Source organism: Anneissia japonica, unplaced genomic scaffold (assembly GCF_011630105.1).
Source record: "Anneissia japonica isolate Jap-2015-1 unplaced genomic scaffold, ASM1163010v1 scaffold2030_len652032_cov178, whole genome shotgun sequence".
Lineage (NCBI taxonomy): Eukaryota > Metazoa > Echinodermata > Crinoidea > Comatulida > Comatulidae > Anneissia > Anneissia japonica.
The window spans coordinates 267,488-273,438 of record NW_022705472.1 but is presented as its reverse complement, the minus strand read 5'-3'; the positions used below and the strand labels follow the sequence as shown (position 1 = coordinate 273,438).

At 33.9% G+C, this 5,951-nt stretch overlaps 2 long non-coding RNA genes across 4 annotated transcripts in view; both read left to right on the top strand.

Moving 5' to 3' along the window:
• LOC117105536 overlaps positions 1–2,937 on the top strand; it is an 8,335-nt gene extending 5,398 nt beyond the window's left edge. The window contains exon 3 of one of the 3 annotated variants that reach the window (XR_004444923.1): positions 2,462–2,937. This is a non-coding gene — a long non-coding RNA (uncharacterized LOC117105536). Of the gene's footprint in view, positions 1–1,972; positions 2,023–2,115; positions 2,217–2,461 lie in introns of those variants that run through there. The other 2 variants (XR_004444924.1, XR_004444925.1) reach the window with 2 other exon arrangements.
• Positions 2,938–3,300: 363 nt separating this feature from the next.
• On the top strand, positions 3,301–5,284 carry LOC117105535. Its single transcript, XR_004444922.1, has 3 exons — positions 3,301–3,439; positions 4,748–4,810; positions 4,942–5,284. It is a non-coding gene; the product is annotated as an uncharacterized LOC117105535 (long non-coding RNA).
• Positions 5,285–5,951: the final 667 nt, after the last annotated feature.

Here is a 5,951-nt window from a genome sequence, read left to right as displayed (position 1 = left end):
TCTCTTATACACATCTGATTAATTTAAATATTTAAGTGTGTTGTGTAACATTAAGGTATTTAAAATTAAAGATTTTGAATAATGTTTTCTGTTTTTTCAAAAAGATAAATGTTTAGCATTTGCTGCTCATAAGGCAAGACTTTCTTTATACCTTGTTTAGCAAACCCACCACTCGCCAATAATGATGATTTCGAATATAAATAATATTTATTTTTTCATCAATTAGCGCAGTCATTTTTGAAATTTAGAAATACTCACTATCTACTTTGATATTGTAGCATATGGCCTAGTCACAAATATGAGATGGGGTTACACCATAGGCTTTGCAATATTTGTACATACATAAAATCCGTAAAACTATTCTTTCTTGTTTTTAGTAATTTAATCTGTTGTTTACATTGTTTAGCACCGAAAAACAACATATTTCTGTTGTTCTACAGTGCTTTGCATTAGTAAACAGCAGATTTTTTTTTTTATATTTTTTTTTTTAGTCTTAAGTAGTGCAAGGTTTACCATTTAGAATTAATTAGATTATTACAGATGTGTTTGTGGTGCAATGGTTAGTGATGTTGCATGCAGACCTGAAGGTTGCTGGTTCAAATCTGTGGAGGGTTTTTTTTTTTTTTTGTATATTTTGCAAAAAAACGTAAAAAATGTTAAAAAAATCATAAAAAATTAAAAATTTTCTTTGACACCCCTCTCTGCGACGCCTGCCCTGTCCTTGGCGCCCCTTTTCTGCCCTGTCCGTGACGGACCTCTGCGATGCCTGCCATGTTCGTGGCGCCCTCTGCGACGCCTGCCCTGTCCGTGGCGCCCCTCTGCGACGCCTGCCCTGTCCGTGGCGCCCCTCTGCGACGCCTGCCCTGTCCGTGACGAGTGCCTGTCCGTGACGAGTGCCTGTCCGTAACGCATGCCTGTCCGAGGTTTGAACCTATGTACCATATTCTAGGAAGCAACGCCTTTACCTCCAAGCCAACTGTCTCGTTGAAATTCTATGTTGATTTTTAAGTGTTAAACCACACTAAATGTTTATTTAAAAAAAAAAATTGGTTTTCATGAGATTTGAACCTGATAACAGCATTACAAGTCCCACAGCACTAACCGTTGCGCTACATGTGGATCTGAAAGATTGCGTTGATTTATAAATGTTAAACCACACCACTGTTATTTGGTTTTAAAAATAAATTAAAAAAAATATATATTAGTGAGGCTTGAACCATGGAACTCAGAGTCATAATGTCATAACACTAACCACTGAGCTAACCAAGTGGATCTGAGAGAATGTGTTAATTTGTGAATCTTGAACTGCTTGTCTAAACTAGCTAATGAATATTCATATGACAATGCAAATTTAGAGACATGTTTGTATACCGCCCTCTATATGTCACCCTTCAATTCTTTTTAAATTATTTACTGAATATTCATATTTATTATGCAAATTTTTGACCATTTGCTTGTGTAGCGCCCTCAATTGTATCCTTATTCTTAATTTGTTTAAATTTGTAAGATAATGGATTGAGACCACTTTCGCCTGATATTGCGATTGTCTTATTGCTTATTAGTTTCCTCCCTAAACAGGTGTCATAATTAGCTACTGAATATTCATTTTCGTTTGTAGCGCCCTCAATTTTGTCATCACTTTGTCTGAATTTGAGACCAGCTTTTCATGTTACTGTGATGTAGCGCCCTCAATTTATTGTGATTTTCTTATTGCTGATTAGTTTCCGCCGTAAAGAGGTGTCATAATTAGCTACTGAATATTCATTTTCGTTTGTATCGCCCTCAATTTTTTCACCACTTTGTCTGAATTTGAGACCAGTTTTAGGTTTTGCATGTTATTGTGATGTAGCGCCCTCAATTTATTGTGATTGTCTTATTGCTGATTACTTTCCACCGAAAACAGGTGTCATAATTAAATATAGTACAGAATATTCATATTTACTATGTAGCGCCCTCAATTATATCTTTACAGGTATTTGTTTAAATTTATATAATTCAGATCAGACCGCATGTTATTGTGATTGTCATATTGCTGATTAATTCCACTATAAATTGGTGTCAACTACTGAATATATTAAAATTTACTATGTAGCACCCTGAATTTTATCTTTACAGGTACCTGTACTTGTTTAAATTTATATACTGTAATTCAGATCAGACTGTGCATGTTGTGATTGTTATGTTGCTGATTAATTCCACTTTAAATTGGTTTGGTAATGAACTACTGAATATTCATATTTACTATGTAGCGCCCTCAATTTTATCCTAACTTTAAAAAAAAAAAAATATATAATTATGTTATTGCGGCCAGTCGGCATGCTATTGTGATTGTCTTATTGCTGATTATTTTCCACTATAAATTAGTCTAAGGCCAAAAAAGGTAAGAAAACTTGCCAACACAATAATTTTTTTTTTATTTGGCCTAATTTTTAACTACCAATTATTCACATTTACTATATAGCGCCCTCAATTCAGATGACAGATAAACCATGCCTCCTGTTAATCAGCTAATTGATTCTGTTTAATGACTGACTGATCAATATTTTTTTGATATTGATCTTTGTTAAATATTTTGTTGAGTTTTCTTTTGTGTAAGTGGTATAATTTATCATCTTGTTTGTACTTCTTTGTCATTTAAATTGAATTTATGAGAACATTACAAAATAAATGTTAACTGAATTGAACTTTGTATAATATTGTTTCAAATTAAAACTACACAGACTGAAAAAATAAGTCAGTTTCATTATTTGTAATTGATTTGATTTATTTTTATTTTATTTCATTCAATCATCAATCAATAGAGATAGAAACCTCCACTAACAGGTTGGAGAATACATATTATACAAAGAGACAAAATTTACAGGAAGGAAAAGGAGGAGGATGATGGAGAAAAATAACGATGTGACGACGACGAGAATAACAACAACAACAGCAACAACAACAACAGCAACAACAACAACAGCAACAACAACAGTAATAATAATAATAACAGTAATAATAATAATAATAATAATAATAATAATAATAATAATAATAATAATAATAATAATAATAATAATAATTTGGGGCACAGTGTATTTAACTGTAAATTGAACGAACTCATGTTGTCGATTGCAGTAGTGATGGCTTCAGTGAGGTGGAGGTTGGCCTAACATACACTTCAATAATTGTGTGAGATGATCTTTTAGAGGCTACGCCCCTTCGTGGAAGCACTTTTTGAAATTGGATTCAACGAATCCCCGGCAGTCGGACTTTGTACTCTTTGATATAACATATAAAAATGTTCTTTTATGGTTGAGGGCGCTTCGTAGTGAACATGTGTTCTGCTGTTCCGCTACAAATCACACAGTAGAATAGCGCTTTAGTTGCGGCTATCACTCTATTTTTGACTTTTTTGGACAAGAAAAGTAATTTTCACTACAAGATGTGCTAAAAGTCTGTGAGTAGACCTTAACAAATAAAAAAATTACAGTTGTTTCTGCCAGGCCTAACTAAAGCTGAACCAAACTGGGGGACAGAAGCATTATCTGGCTCAGCAGGCTAGCCAGTCGACATTGGACTTGGTTGGCCTGCTACTAACTAGGCCTAGATTCATAAAGCATTAGAAGGCCAGCTTACTCTGACTGCTGAACTTGAAAAGTTGTAGAGGCCAAGCCTAGGCCTACTGAATAATACATTGCTTATATATTACAGTATTAGGATTAGGTCAAAGCATACTTTTTGTGCAAAATTTGGCGGAAATCGGCCCTATTTTTTCGAAATGCGCGGACGAATTTAAAAAAAAAAATTTGCAAAACGAGCTTTCACCCTGGCCAGGAATCGGCGCCCTAGTCATTCCTCCCCGACTATCTCTATCCATTCCATGCAAGGTTATGCACCAAGCAAGACCATTAACTATAGGGTTCACTAACTCGGTCCCAATTTGAAACAACTGAACTGAGGGAGGAAAGCACCGCGACCCCTAAGCCATAAATGCGGAGAACCTAGCACTACAAAGTACCTGTCAGTCGAATCTTGAGACTACCTAACTCCGAAAATTGCAGAAATAGAGAAAACTGCCCATTAAACAGTAAATGCCTAACCAGTGCCCTAGTATATAGAGCCACTATAACAACACAAGAAAACTCAAAAACATACATAGACGTGTCAGTAGGACCATTCAAGCAAATGTATAACCACCACACAAAATCGGTTAGACATGAAAAATACGAAAAAGATACCAAACTCTCAAAACACATATGGCAGCTAAAAAGAAAAGGTCATGAATATGCAATAAAGTGCACTTTTTATAAATACTGTACTGTACTGTTAATTATAATAATGACCTCCATAACTATATTGTTGTAATGCTATAAAACTATATTTAAATGCATTTTAAACGTTATAGAAGAGGGATTTGAGAGTGAAAAATATCTGCCCAAACCAGGATTCAAACACATTACACAATAGGTTGGGTAGAAACAAATAGTAGCATATAATATAAATCAAGGTAGCCGTTAACACTGTTAAATTATATATATAAATCATCAAAGAAAGGTAAATACAGTGTTCGAATAAAGGACATAATAATACATCATGTAGCATAGCTCGCAACGAATGTAGTCCTATAAATAAATCTCCGCAACCTCCTGCATGCCCCATTACACCGATGGGCCAACTGCCAACTTAAGAGGCCATTTTTGTTTTCACAATACTGTAATGACACCCTATTTCAGTATAATAACTGACTTGTGTATCTATTTTACAGGTATGATTTCATTGCTAGATGTGGCTTCAAAATGGTTGCGAGATTCACCTGATAATGATTACGGTACAGTAATACAATAATCTTTTTTTTTTAGATTGAAATATATACCAGTAATACGTTTAAATATACTGTATGATAGCATTTATTTCAATAATTATTTTGGTTAATTTTTAACATTTTTTAATCTTTTACAGATATGAAGAGAAGAGTTAACTGAAGGATACAAGAAACTAATGTCTTAAACAACATTCAACCACAATGAAAAATATATTTTATATTATATAATGATAAAAAATGAAGTCATTGCTCTGTGACGCCATCTACTGTAAACTGTGAACCCATCTGCTAGATGCCGAAATGCTTTTCAGATTTATTTTAACGTAATCAAAGTATTAGAAAGGGGTCAGTAATGTCAACATATAGACAGTATTTTTAATACAGTAATTCAAATACATACTGTAATTGATTGATGAATTAGATAGGCTTATGATATATGTATTAATAAATTTATGCTGTATGCTGGCAAAGAATGGTAAAGAGACGAGAAGACTGGAGGAATTAGATAGGCCTATGGTATATGTATTAATAAATTTATGCTGTATGCCGGCAAAGAATGGTAAAGAGACGAGAAGACTGGAGGTAAGTGGGTTGGTTATTTACTCAAAGATCTTGTAACAAAATAGCGCTCTCACCTATTTGTAAGCGTAATGCATTAAAGACTCGTAAAACTGCACTTTCTGCAAAAAATAAGACTGTACTGAATTTTATATATGGCGCTCCCTCCAAAAACCTATTAGTACTTGTAATGTACAGAAAATTTTCATGGAACTGGGGAAAAGAAAATTGCAAAGCCAAATTTATTTTACTAAATTTTATGTAGCGCTCCCTCCAAAGTAAAATGCGATGCCAAATTACTGAATTTTATATAGAGCTCATTATAAAAACCTTATTTGCACACGTGCACTAAAAACTTTCATGGACAATCTGGAAAAAATGGCGTAAAGCCCTATTCGTTAACTGCCAACTAAAACTCTGCCCTGTGCGAAGAAAAGTATGAAAGCCAATTTAGTAAACAAAATTAGGATATGGTTCCTCCAATAATCTGTTCAATGCACTGAAAATTTCATAACATAAATTGTTTACTCTGTTTTATATAGCGCTCCTCCAAAACCTATTTGCATGCATAATGACCTGCGCGTTGCAA